This window comes from Loxodonta africana, chromosome 4, assembly GCF_030014295.1.
Source record: "Loxodonta africana isolate mLoxAfr1 chromosome 4, mLoxAfr1.hap2, whole genome shotgun sequence".
Taxonomy (NCBI): domain Eukaryota; kingdom Metazoa; phylum Chordata; class Mammalia; order Proboscidea; family Elephantidae; genus Loxodonta; species Loxodonta africana.
The window spans coordinates 112,490,849-112,504,721 of record NC_087345.1 but is presented as its reverse complement, the minus strand read 5'-3'; the positions used below and the strand labels follow the sequence as shown (position 1 = coordinate 112,504,721).

The window sequence follows — 13,873 nt, the reverse complement described above, 5'->3', positions numbered from 1 at the left end:
TCAGGAATAGATCAATGTTCATGGATTGGAAACTGTATTGGGAGTGCTAGCTGGGTCTCTATTAAATTACTAGAGAATCTCTGTTCTTCACTAAATATCTACTTTTTAGAGAAAGAAAATGCCAAAACCATGTACTATGAACATTGATCTAGAAGAAATTGGTGGTTGGCTGATTTTAAACTAATGATGAATGTATTCATGGTATAACACAAAGCCGTTGGATAACATATGGTTCTTTCTATATTGGTTAGATAAAGTAATAGAGAGTGAATCATCAGTTAAAGTTCCTGGCCTAGACTATCAGGGAAAGATGAATCAGTAGATGAGGGGGTGGAAATGAAAGAAGAAACAATAATGAAAACGGAAGGGAGGGCACAGATGAAGGAGATGGGAGCATGTGTCTGAAAGTAGAAAGTGATGGCATCCTGTTGGAGGCGAAGAGAGAGAGGGAGAGAAAAAAAAAAAAAAGGAATGATAAAAATGACCCTAGACTTATCCTTAAATGGCTGTAACATACAACTTCAAGGCCTCAAAAAGAATGAAAATATGGACATTTAAAAAAAGTGTTTTCAGGCACTGTGACGGCCTTATGACCCTTGAGTGGTTTTGTAATATGTGTGTAGGTGAGGGTGTAGGTGAGAGAGTAATTTGGCAGAAAGGGGAAGAGTTAATCTGAAAGAGGAAACTTGAGGTTAGAAGAACACAAAGGTAAAAATGGTTCCTGATGAATGTGAAGAGAAGAGCAAGATTTACGAATTGGGGAGAAAAGAATACATTAATGACCGTTTATTATGCATGTAGCACTCTGCTAAGTTTTCTGCATGCACTGTCACATTTGCTATCAGGGCAACCTATGAGGTAGGCCCTATTGTTAGTTCCATTTATCAGGGCAAGAGGCTGATTCAGTGACCTATCTGTGGTGATAGTCCTGGGAGGTAGAGGATCTGGGCTTTGAACACAGGCTCTCTGAGTCAAAAGCTCATGTACTTAAACTCTGAGCTGAAGTGCCAAAGAGCTGAGGGAAGATGAAAAAAAAGATAGGGAAAGGATGGGGAAAGAAAGGTGCAAAAAGCTTTGATGTTATAGAACCTTAGAATGAAAGTAAGATAACAGAAGATAAAAAGAAGAAAGCATTTACGAAGGAGAAAGAGAATTAATATTCATTGATCACCTTACATGAGACAGGTGCACATGTGTAATCTTTAGTCACACAACAAACCCGTGAAGTAAATGTGATTTTCATTTAAACAGATGAGGAGATAGAAGTTCAGAGAAAAAAAGAAGAAAAAGTCACCATTAATCCCAATTTTTTTTTTTTTTAATCCCACAGTTTGTAAATACCAGAGCAAGGATTAGAAGTGCTGTATGTGGCACTAGAAAGCCCGCAGTATTTCCATTAGAAAGCCCGCAGTATTTCCATTCGAACAGCTGCCTTGGGAAAGGAAGTGCTAAGACTGGTGTGAGAGAGCAGAAATGGTATCACCTTTGAATGGTGGGGTAAAAATGCAAATCAAGCATGACTAGAAAGACCAAAAAAAAAAAAAAAAAGGAAATGAGAAAGGGAGGACCGCAGGGTGATAACTAGGCTCACCACCTGTTTTTTCCTCTGGCCAATGAGGTCCCTCTTTAAGGCTCTGTGTAAAAAACAAAGTGACCGAGTGTCACAGAAAGACCAACAGAGACTCTTCCATTGATCATCACGTGGAATGTTTAGTGATGATGTTGCTGGCACATGTGATTTGGAAAAACCCCAAACTGTGACAAAAAAGGGATTCCAGACAATAGATCCACTGTTGCCTGGAAGAGATGCTTCATGAAAATAGTAACTTTAAAAAGGCATAAGTACAGAGAAGCGCTCAGGAAGACAAATTCTATGGAGGTTGTTGTCAGGAGGTTTGGCTACTACACAGGAAAGAGAGACATAGCTGGGTATGAAAAGCAACCACTTTGCATTTGAGGAAACCGTGGCTCATAGAGTTTGAGGACTTGTCGTGGTCTTTGAGTTTCAGAATCCAGTTGTCTGGCTCCAAATCTAGTACGCGTAATGCTGTACTGTTTTGCATCCAACGGAACACATTTTTGATGGTGAATTTTGGGTATCAGAAGGCGGGGGAAATATTACCATCAGAACTTTTTATCTTGTGCTAAAAAAAAAAAAAAAAAAAAAAACAGTGCACATAGGTAGGTCTTTTTATTTATTTTTTCTTAATAAAAACAACCCTGTATTCAGCTCAGTCTTTTTAGTGTTGTGTTTGGATGTGGTAGTGTTTTTCACAGGTTTGCATAGAACCTCATCCTTCTATTGGACAGTAATTAATAAAGGTAGATAATGACTTCACAAAGCAGTGGCAGGCTTTACTACAAGTCTTTTTGTTCATACTGTATTACAGGATACAGTGGTGGGCAGAAAGCAATTATCTGATGGCCAGCTTCATATCAGTCGTAGAAGTAAATCGGCTGCTGAGAAATGTAAGCCCACTTCCAGAACCTGGCATCTTTGTTTTACACATAAGTGTGGCTGAGTAAAATGGAGTGAATTTACTTTGGCCCATTCAAAATAGGATCGGTGCATCTTCAGGGCCACAAAAATTCACACTGTATGCACTAACAATGACCAAAGCTATGCTCACATTCTCGAACTCTTCAGATTACAAATTTTTGTTTCTTCTTTAAGGAAACATGGGAAAATGCCCATACAAATCCAGATTTCTGCAGTAGGATAAAAGAAATTATGGTTAAGGTGACTTTGAAGTTTATTGTTGATAATCTCTAGGTGGCTATATTCCATATTCCTGCTTCAATTCACTGGGATCAAATAAATATTGACCGATTATTTATAAGTTTAAGTGGCTCAGGGGCAACATGGCAACCCCAGACCATCGGACAAATATCAATGCCTTGACCACTATCCTGGGGCCTTCATGAGCCCAGAGGGGTGATATATTCATTTCTCCTTTTACATTTTATTCAGGAAGCAAAGTATTTTTACAAGAAAAATCCCAGTAATATCATTATCTAATTTCCAATCTGTGATAAAGTCATCTTAAGGGGTAGTTATTTTGTCCTTCTTTGCTTAAAATCTCAAATCCAGAACTACTAGAAATAGAGAATAGTTTGTGTTTCAGAAGGCAGAGAAGATGTTTGTTTCAATATAACAAAAGGCACAAGTAAGATAGTGATTAGTGTAGCTTGATGTGGGAGAAGATCTCTAGAATCTTAGTGCTTGGTTGCTAACCAAAAGGTTGGTGGTTTGAAATCTACACAGTGTCTCAGTGGGAGAAAGACCTGGTGATCTGCTCCCATAAAGACTACAGCCATGAAAACCCTCTGGGTCAGCTCTGCCATCACATGGGTTGCTATGGGTCGGAATCCGCTTGATGGCACCTAACAACAACAAACATCATTCAGCTCTTTCCCTCCTACTGTATTCTTTTTTGTTTGTTTTTATTTTTAAAAATTCTTCTGTCTTTGTTCCTCCTAACCTAATTCCCACTCTGGGTCTTCTCTTGCCCATGACACATCCCACCCTGCTCAAGCTGTGTAAACAAACACATACCCTTCCCTGGACACATTTGTCAGCTCCACAGACTGCAGCCTGGCCAGGGGAGAAGGCTCAGCGCCTTGGTTTTGGCACCTTCCAGCTCTGCAGGAAGTCCCCCTGATTATGTGAGTTGACTCTGGACAGCCCTTAGCAATTCTTTTTATAACCAGAAGAGGCAGTTAAGGTCCTGTCTGAGGGAGGCAGGATGGAAGGTCGCTGCACAAATGGAGCCGAGAAGCCCTGGGAAGCAATTCTGGTCCCACAGTAGACCACTAAGATTCCTTTTAGTTTTTATCTATAAGACTCTTTGACTTGCCCACTGCCATATAGCACCCCCTTTTTAAAACCAGGTGTTGCGTGTCCCAGGTGAATACTTTCGCAAGACTGGCCCCCTCATACCATGGGGCATGACACTTAGTACCCCCCTCCTGCCTGCATAGTCCATAGTGTGGTCAAGCTGAGAGGTACAGGGAAGGATACCTGGGGTTAGGATATCTTCAACTGACAGGGCCAAGGGCAGCCTGTCAGGAACTAGGTTGGGTCACATCCTTATTTGCTGTGTTGTGTTTAACTGAGACTTCATAGAAACAGGAGTCATGCGACCCGCTCTAGAGTCCTATGGCTGGAGCCTGGTCAGTTCGGTCTTGACCACACTTTTTTCCTCAGGGGTTAGCAATCAAGATACTGTAGCTCTTCTCCCATATCAAGCTACACTAATAAATATCCTACTTGTGTCTTTTGTTAAGGAGCCCTAGTGGTGCAGTGGTTAAGCACTCAGCTGCTAACTGAAAGGTCAGCTGTTCGAACTCACCAGCCTCTCCACAGGAGAAAGATGAGGCAGTCTGCTTCTGTAAAGATTTACAGCCTTGGAAGCCCTGTGATGGGGCAGTTTATTAAATTAGAGCAAACACAGGTGATGTGGACTGAAGTGCAGAACCAGGCCATGGGATATGACAGACATTGATAGAGGAGGATGGGGCTGAGAGGCCTCTCCAAGCTGAGGTGTACCTTAAGTTGAGGAAGGGGTCTTCCAAGGCAGCCGACAGGCCCCAGGGCTAACTTTGCCCGTTGAATTAATTTAGTCTCTCAGGCAGGAGTTTTGCTAACATCCAAGAAACAATAGGTAGAAAGATGATGAAATTGGGATAGGCAGGATGGAGGCCTAGACAACTTGACCAGGCTTGGTTGACCATCAAAGGAAGACTATGGTGTCTCAGGGCTCTGGAAGGATGGGCTGTGTGCACTCAAGTAGGGATCCCATGAAACAGGTGGAGCAATGCAGGGAGTAAGACCCAGCTGAACCACTACTGGCTCTTTCTGAATGATTACAGAAACTGTTCCTGGGTGCTTAGGTTTCAAAAAGCAGAATCCATTCTTCTTCCATTCGTGAGGATGATCACATTTAAAAACACAGAAAAGGTTAATACGTAGAATGCAGGAATAGACACTGTACGGAGGACGGAATCTCAGATGGAGGCAAAACTTACAAAGTGACAAGATATTGGTTGGATGGGAAAAAATGTTTCTGACCTTCCAGCAGCAAGGAGGGCTCCCTGAGAGTAGCATCCTCAGCACCCAGTACTCCACCTGGGATGCATTTCAAATGGATAAGGCATGGATGACCCTTGCTCAGGATCCCTTGCTAGAGGAGGGATGCCATCAGAAAGAGTCTGGGCTGTGAAGGCAATTGGCTGGGCCATCTGTCTCTGATGAATATTTGCCGACAATTCTGCAGATCTGGGTGGACCTCTTTGCTGCAGCTTTATCAGCCACTGAGGACAAAGCCAGCAATCTCAGCACAGAGGCCTGGGGACTAGAGTAGGGGTGGGAAGCTGGAGCTAGACCTATCCTGGGAAGGAGCCCCTGGGCACTCTCACTACAGTGGATGGTTTGGACTGCAGGGGATAGGTGGAATTCCAGTTTTTGAAGAGAGAACCCAATAGCATAGAGTATACACTGGAGGGTCCCAGATAGTCAATATTTATATTTTTTAATTTATAGTGCTTTAAGCGAAAGTTTACAAATCAAGTCAGTCTCTCATACAAAAAGTTATATACGCCTTGCTATGTTCTCCTAGCTGCTCTCCCCCTAATAAGACAGCACATTCCCCCTCTCCTCTCTGTATTCCCCATGCCCATTCAACCAGCTCCTGTCCCCCTCTGGCTTCTCACCTTGCCTCCAGACAGGAACTGCCCACATAGTCTCATGTGTCTACTTGAGCCAAGAAACTTATTCCTCACCAGTATCATTTTCTATCTCATAATCCAGTCCAATCCCTGTCTGAAGTGTTGGCTTCAGGAATGGTTCCAGTCTTGGGCTAACAGAGGGTCTGGGAACCATGACCGTCAGGGTCCCTCCGGGCTCAGTCAGACCATTAAGCCTGGTCTTTTTACGGGAATTTAAGATCTGCATCCCACTGCTCTCCTGGTCCATCAGGGATTCTCTGTTGTGTTCCCTTTCAGGGCAGTCATTGGTGGTAGCCTGGCACCACCTAGTTCTTCTGGTCTCAGTCCATTGTAGTCTCTGGTTTATGTGGCCCTTTCTGTCTCTTGGGGTCATCTCTACTTATGTCTTTGGTGCTCTTCATTCTCTTTTGCTCCAGGTGAGTTGAGACCAATTGATGCATTTTAGATGGCTGCTTGCTAGTGTTGAAGAGTCCAGGCGCCACTCACCGAAGTGGGATGCACAACGTTTTCTTAATACATTTTCTTAGGCCAATTGACCTAGATGTCCCCTGAAACCATGGTCCCCAGACCCCCATTCCTGCTACTCTGGCCTTCAAAGCATTCGGTTGTATTCAGGAAACTTCTTTGCTTTTGGTTTAGACCAGTTGTGCTGACCTCTCATGTATTGTGTGTTGTCTTTCCCTTCACCTAAAATAGTTCTTGTTCTTTGTCTAATTAGTGAATACCCCTCTCCCTCCTTCCCCACCCTTGTAACCATCAAAGAATATTTTCTTCTGTGTTTAAACTTTTTCTTGAGTTCTTATAATAATGGTCTCATATAATATTTGTCCTTTTGCAACTGACTAATTTCGCTTAGCATAACCGGATATTCAATATTTGATCAAGATAAAGAAAAGAGAAAAATCTGCTCTTGTACAAATGGGTACTTGTTTTATACTCTTCATTTACCCCTGCCCCCCAAATGGTTTTTTGCTTTCAAATGAGCTCCCAATTTATTTTTTGAGTCAGTTTACATTTTTTTGCAGCCCCAGGGAATCACTGCAATCCAAACACACAAATAACATCGACATGTTAGTTTGTAAGAGAAATTACTCTGCTATTCAACAATAACTGCCAGAGCAAACTCATCTTTACTTCAAATGCTGTCAGTCACTTTGAGAAATTATACAAGCAACAACATTCAATATAAATAATGTAAGAATCCAGTGGTTCGTTTCCTTGATGAGAAAGGAAATGTGTGAATTTTTCTTCATATGTATAACTTTTGTCTACAGCAGTTCTTTAGCCCTTTTTCTTCCTTATTCATGACTTGCTATCACCCTGGCCTCTCTTATTTATTATGTCTACTGCTACCAGCCTAGTCAGAGCCACTGTCATTTCTCATCTTAGTGCAGAACCCCTTCATTGTCTGTTTCCACTCCCTATTTCCTCTAATCTCATCCTTTGTTGCTCTTCCCTCACTGTGTTGGGGATGAGGGAACCTGGATGGCCTCCTTGCTGTTCCTTCAACCAACCAGGTATGTTTTACTTTGCCAGTGCTGCTGTAACAGAAATACCACAAGTGGGTGACATTAAAAAGCAGAAAATTTTTTTCTCGTACTTCTGGAGGCTGAAAGTCTGAATGAGGGTCTCAGCATGTTGATTCCTTCCTTGTCAGTAGCCCTGGGCATTTCTTGGTTCCTTGGCATTCTTTGGCTTTTAAACAATTTTTTTTTTTTCATGTGGTGTGTGTCTCTGTGTCTAGGCTATTTTTTTGTAAGTTAGAAATGATTAGGTTTAGGACATACCCTACAGTGATATGACCTCATTAACATAACAAAAACCCCTGTTTCCAAACAGGGTCATGTTTATAGGTACCAAACCCATTGCTGTTAAGTCATAGTGACCCTACAGGACAGAGTAGAACAGCCCCCAAAAGTTTCTAAAGAGTGCCTAGTGTATTCAAACTGCCACCCTTTCAGTTAGCAGCCAAGCTCTTAACCACTGCACCACTAGGGTTCCTTTTACAGGTACCAGGGCTGGGTTTACAATTTCAACATATTTTTTGGAGGACACAGTTCAATCCTTAACAAGGTATCTTCTGCCTTGGAACCTTTGCTTTAACTCTCCTCTCTGCCTAGAACAGTCTTCCTCAGTGGTATCCTCATGGCTCACCCCAGCACTCCTTCAAGCCTTTGCTCACATCATCCTTCTCCATGAGACCTGCCTGACCACTGTAATACCGCAACCTAGCGGCCACTCTTGGTTCCCCTTAACCTACTCTACTGCTTGCTTGCGTTCTCATCATTTATCACTTTGTGAAACACTTTATGATTTACTTATTACATTTATTGTTTATTGTTAGCTTCCCTCTACTAGAATGTAAATTACATGAGGACAGGGCTCGGTGTTTTGTTCAAGTATCTAGAATAGTGTCTGGCACACAGCAGGCACTTAGTGTATTGTCTTAGTTATCTAGTGTTGCCAAAACAGAAATACCACAAGTGGATGGGTTTAACAAAGAACCAAAAAACAAAACAAAACAAAACCATTGCCATTGAGTCGATTCCGACTCATAGCCACTTATTTTCTTGCAGTCTAGTAGGCTAGAAGTCCAAATTCAGGGCGTCAGCTCCAAGGAAAGCTTTCCCTCTCTGTCGGCTCTGGAGGAAGGTCCTTCTCGACAATATTCCCCCGGACTAGGAGCTTCTCTGCACAGAAACCCCACGTTCAAAAGACACACCCTGCTCCTGGTGCTTCTTTATGGTATAAGGTCCCCAACTCTCTGCTTGCTTCCCTTTCCTTTTATGTCTTGAGAAATAAAAGGTGGTGCAGGCCACACCCCAGGGAAACTCTCTTTACATTGGATGTGACTTGGTAAGGGTGTTACAGTCCCACCCCTAATCCTCTTAACATAAAATTATAATCACAAAATGGAGGACCATTGCAGAATGCTGGGAATCATGGCCTAAGCAAGTTGATACACACATTTTTGGGGGGACATAATTCAATCCATGACATGTATATGGTTGCATGAATGAGTGAATAAATGGATATTCTAAGTGTGTGCTTTGTCATCCAAACTGTATCATCCTTCTGTGTAACACATCACTGGCCTATCCTTTTGGTCATCTTATTTATTCTTTGGGCATCTGTTGCTATCTCATTTGATCATCCTGTATGCAAATAATATAAAAAACTCCATTTTTTTTAATTTGAGAAAAATTATTACCAAGTGTCAAAAATATAAAATAAAATTTCATGTTCACTCTTATAGTTATTTTTTTTTTTCTTAATTAATTCAGCTCAACAGGGCTTCAAGAGAGCCTCTTAGCCAGGTCCTGTTGAGGTGAGGGCCCTCAGTGAAGGTCCACACTTTCCCACATGTGTGCTATTCTCATCTTTGGTAGACTGTTGCAGCACAAGTTCTTTTTGTTGCTAAACGTATGGCTATCTTGCTTTAACTTCAGCCTTCAGTTTCTTATTTATTCCCTCCAGACGTGGGTAACAAGTAACCAGATATCTCTTTCCCAAAAGCCCTTCATGTATCGGAAGAAAGTAAAGCTAGCCCTCAGCATTCTGGCCTGCAGGGGAAACAGCCCCAGTATCGGTAATCTTTCTACAGGAGATGTTATTTTTTTCTGAAAATGTGTTTTTTTTTTTTTTTTTAACAAATACGTTTCAAAATGTGGCACACAAAAATGCACCACCACCATTTAGTGACTGCAACAATTCACTAAAGGTCAAATTTAGAGTGGTAAGCAAGGACTGTATTTATGAGGAGACCGAAGTATAATTTGGTTTCAAAGAGTTTTGCTTGGAGAATTCATGGAAGGAGAAATCCTATTAAGATACAGCTTTGAAATGATCTAAAACTTGGGAAGATGAGTTAATATGTTATTTGGGGAAAAAAAAAAAATGCACAGAGTAACACCCAAATGACACCCAAATGACAAATTGCTAGAAGGACTTTTAATTAGCATGGACGTTAGAGGTTATAAGGAGAGGATTAGACAGAAGAAGCAGTGTGTCACGCTTCAAGGTGTGTGTGTGTGTGCGCGCGTGCGTGTGCGTGTGCATGCATGCGCTGCAGGCCTGGGACCTCGGAACTCGGAATGCAGATAGGGACACAGCTTCACAACATGAAGAAATTCAAAGCAGTCTTTTTCTGAGAGAGGGCAGGTTTAGACCTGAATGGACTGAAGGTTAACCGAGGGGTTGGGGGAGAGACACAGTGTTGTTCTTAGGAAGGCAGTTAATACATTCTCTATGATAAATTATGATCAATTTTTAAAGTACCTGAAATGGTTCTGAAGAGGCAGAGCTGTGGGTGAATGCCTTGTACAAGAATAAGTGAGAAAAATGTTTCCATTCATAGTGATAAAGCTTGAATGTAAGTAGGAACAGTATACACTCTGTAAGCCAGAGGTTTATATCTCTTTAAATGTTGACATAAGCTATATCTCATATATTTTATAACACAAATGGATCAATAACACTGTGCCTATTATTCAACAATAAAAAAATATTACTGAACTCCACTGTCATAAACACTGGGATCGTCAGGAGGAACAAGAACAGTCCCTGTCTTCAAAAGCTTAGAGGACAGAGAAATATTCAAATATGTCATTTGAGAAGTTGTTTTAATAATGAGTTATGTCTTTAAGGAAATAACAGACAGAAGTGGATGGCCTGTGCATGAGCCTAGGCAGTATTCATTCTCAGGTGCATATAAAGCGGGTCACTCAGCTGAGAACTGAGAGCAGCATCCCATGCCTGGGGTGGACCCCGGAACTGCAGCGTGGCTGTGAAGAATGGGCCATCTCTAGAGCAGTGTTTCTCAAAGTGTGGACCACAAGACAACCTGCATACGAATCATAGGGTGAGCTTGTTTAAAATGCAGATTCTTGGGACCCTTCATTTTAAAGAGTCTCACCATATAACTCCGAGGCGCTGTTTCAAAAATTATGCTGAGTCTAACGCAGCGTGACTTTTACACATTTAAACTCCTGACGTGATGGCAAACATCTAACAACCTAAATATCTACTGATTTACTTTACAGTGACACTATATTATTATTTTAATTCACTTCATTGTCAAATGTGAGCCTATTCTTTTCTAGTGTATTGAGAACAAACAAGTCTTTTCCTATATTACATTTGTATGCTTGTTTCCCTCTAGTTATAGCATTATATATTTGTCCCTATTAAATTTAATTTTCTTTTTGTAAGACCATTAAAAAAAACTGGCTAGAGCTATTTTGAATTTTACCTCTATTCTGTAGTATTAAAAACACTGTATGCTTTAGGACCATCTGCACATTTACTAAGGCAACAGTTGATTCCTTCCCTTCTTTCATTTATAAAGATAAACAAGCAAACCTCTTCTCAAGCCCCTCCCTTGGACTGATTTCTGTGGAGTATCGCCCTTCTGTTAATGACCCTCAGCCATGAAGAACCCCCTCTGGTCTTAGAGTCTAAGATATTTCCATAAAAACAAATGGCTGTTTTCTTTGTATGTAACTTATCACCTGGCTTATACAAACATCCCTCCCGCCAAAAAATATATATATACTTAAGGTGTGAGAGGAGTATAAACGCATATTCTCAAACTCGTATTTTTCTTTGAAAAATGCTGAGCTTCTCTTAGTTGGAGTAAGGAGTATAATTCTTCAAAATTAGGAGATTTAGAAAAATTCTAGCAGTTGAGGGAAGCTACCTCCAAATCTTGAGTCCCAAATTCCACATATAGGAATCTGGGGAAAGAGTTTTCCTCTTTGTAAGGAGTTCACTGTCCTGGGTCTGGCAGGTTCTGCGGCATTCAAGCATCTTGTAAATCTGCCCTTTCTAGGTTTTGAGAATAGTAACTGTAAAATTGCTGTTGTCATGGACCATGTTTTAACTGTTGCTGCTTTGTTATATGTGTCCTAATTGAATATTTTCAATTTTGCATTTATGGCCTGAAGCAATTGAATAATGCAGGGTACAATTTAATAAATCGAAAAGAAAATAAAAAATGTACCGTCATGAGTAGGACTAATTGGCATTGTGCCTCACACAGCGGTGTGCAACCAGTGGATGCTTGATAAATATTAATTTATGATCGTGACAGTTAGCTCTAGAGGCAGAAGAACGTGGAATTTTGAGTTAGTTTTCTTTTCCAGAGTCACCATCCAATCAGAGAAGAGCCATTTTTATTCTTCAGTTTCACCACCCACAAAAGGAAATAGTTCTGTTCACCATTATCAATCTAGGATAGAGAAAGAAATGCAGAGGGATTAACTTAATAATTGTCTCTGTGTTTGAAGGTGGATGCTGGCCAGGTGTTCTCAGGCTTAACTGAAGAATTAAAATGAAATGTGTTTGAATTGGGAAAGATGAAGGCTGGATGATGAAATCCCAAAGTACCCTTTCTGGACAACTTTTAACGAGGGCCTTTCTTGCTTGAGAAGGCTGGACTAGAGGACCTCTTCTACAGTCTTGTCACTGTAAGTCAATTGTAACAACATGGTTACTGGTCAGAGCTAATAAACTGCAAGCGTTATGTACCATCGAGTTGGCTCTGACTCATGGTGACCTTATATACAACAAAATGTTGCCCGGTCCTGCGCCATCCTCCCAGTCATTGCTATGTTTGAGTCCATTGTTTGGCCACTGTGTCGATCCATCTCATCTCTTTTTGCTGACCCTCTACTTTACCAAGTCTTTTGCATAGTCCTTTAATAGTAATTATGTGGCCCAACGATCGAAACACAAACTATTCAAATGCCTGAACTTAGAAACATAACAACCAAGAAATATGGTTGAATCAAAATTACCAGCAAAGTACTGGACAGTTATGTACTGAAAGCCATAGAATGCTCACAGCCTGACCCAGTAATTCCTAGGCTCTATAGGGATGTGAGGAAAAACCCCCAAATCTGTTGCTTTTCAGTGGTTTCTGCCTCATGGGGACCCTGTTTGTTACAGAGTAGAACCGAGTTCCATAGGATATTCTTGGCTGTAACCTTTACGGAAGCAGATCTCCAGGCCTTTCTTCCACAGTGCCCCTGACTCGGTTCAAACTGCCAACTTTTCAGTTAGCTCATCACCCAGGGACCATGACTCTGGAACAGGGGTCAGCAAACTATAGGCCAAAGGGCCATATATAGCCCATCACCTGTTTTTGTACAGCTCATGAGCTCAAAATGGTTTTTACATTTTTAAATGGTTGAAATAGATTAAAAAAAAGTAGCATTTCATGACATATGAAAATTAAATTTCAGTTGTCTTATGTAATTTTTTATTTGAACACAGATACACTCATTTATGTATTGCCTATGACTGTTTTCACACTACATCAGCAAAGCTGAGTAGTTGGGGTAGAGACCATTTGGCCCACAAAACCTAAAATGTTTACTGTCTGGCCTTCACAGGGAAAGTCTGCTGACACCTAATCAAGAGAATCTATCTAGAAGAAGTGCTTCAAAAAATGTGGAATAAACTGTATGGAAGAAGTTGGTCATTATAGTATTATCTATAATAGAAAAAAATGCAAAAAATAAATAAATAAATGTTCTCCAAGTATACAGGAATTGTTTTGTCAATTGTGGCGTATTTCCTCAACAGAACTTTCCAAAGCCCTTAAAAATGAAGGCAATAATGATCTACCAATATCAGAAAATAAAATGATTATGTTCATTGAAGTTAAAAAAAAATCAGAGCACAAACTTGCCCAACTGGATTGTTACAGCCTTTAATTAATCAATTAATTTAGTTATTCAACAAATATTTATTGGGGATTAGAACATTACTGAGGCATATACCATATATATGATTAAAAAAAAAATCCTAGAAAGCATTTATACTGATTACTTAGAAGTGATAGATTTTGGTGAATTTTTTTCCTCAATTCTTTCTGTTTGTTCCTGTATGATATATTTACTGTTTGTTTCTGTATATTTATGTTACTCACATATAGAAGACCCTATCTAAAAGGATTGTAAAAAGCATCAGAACTCGGGAGTGCATCAAAAGACAATAAAACAGCTCTCTACAAGACTGAAACTGCGTGGTGGGTGTTACAGCTGGCTCCTGACACTGGGGACTGCAGCTGGTTCTGCTCCAGCAATTTCTCAGTCTTTGTCTCCTCCTTTACCGCATTCCTCTCTGTAAAAGAGCGGCGTTT

The 13,873-nt window shown here is 40.7% G+C and overlaps 1 long non-coding RNA gene across 1 annotated transcript in view; it reads left to right on the top strand.

Moving 5' to 3' along the window:
- LOC135231223 (uncharacterized) overlaps window positions 1-13,557 on the top strand; it is a 57,524-nt gene extending 43,967 nt beyond the window's left edge. The window contains exons 2-3 of the long non-coding RNA XR_010321879.1: window positions 12,015-12,194; window positions 13,122-13,557. This is a non-coding gene — a long non-coding RNA (uncharacterized LOC135231223). The remainder of the gene's footprint in view (window positions 1-12,014; window positions 12,195-13,121) is intronic.
- Window positions 13,558-13,873: the final 316 nt, after the last annotated feature.